Here is a 721-nt window from a genome sequence, read left to right as displayed (position 1 = left end):
AGGCCTTACAAATAGCTGTGAAAAGAAGAGAAGTAAAAAGCAAAGGAGAAAAGAAAAGATATAAGCATCTGAATGCAGAGTTCCAAAGAATAGCAAGGAGAAGTTAGAAAGCCTTCCTCAGTGATCAATGCAAAGAAATAGAGGAAAACAACAGAATGGGAAAGAATAGCGATCTCTTCAAGAAAATTAGAGATACCAAGGGAACATTTCAGGCAAAGATGGGCTCAATAAAGGACAGAAATGGTATGGACCTAACAGAAGCAGAAGATAATAAGAAGAGATGGCACGAATACACAGAAGAACTGTACAAAAAAATCTTCATGACACAGATAATCACGATGGTGTGATCATTGACCTAGAGCCAGACATCCTGGAATGTGAAGTCAAGTGGGCCTTAGAAAGCATCACTATGAACAAGCTGGGAGGTGATGGAATCCAGTTGAGCTATTCAAATCCTAGAAGATGATGCTGTGAAAGTGCTGCACTCAATATACCAACAAATTTGGAAAACTCAGCAGTGGCCACAGGACTGGAAAAGGTCAATTTTCATTCCAATCCCAAAGAAAGGCAATGCCAAAGAACGCCCAAAACCAAAGCACAATTGCACTCATCTCACATACTAGTAAAGTAATGCTCAAAGTTCTCCAAGCCGGGCTTCAGCAATACGTGAACCGTGAACTTCCAGATTTTCAAGCTGGTTTTAGAAAAGGCAGAGGAACCA

This window comes from Bison bison, unplaced genomic scaffold, assembly GCF_000754665.1.
Source record: "Bison bison bison isolate TAMUID 2011002044 unplaced genomic scaffold, Bison_UMD1.0 scf7180017864060, whole genome shotgun sequence".
NCBI lineage: Eukaryota > Metazoa > Chordata > Mammalia > Artiodactyla > Bovidae > Bison > Bison bison.
This window is presented reverse-complemented; position numbering follows the sequence as displayed.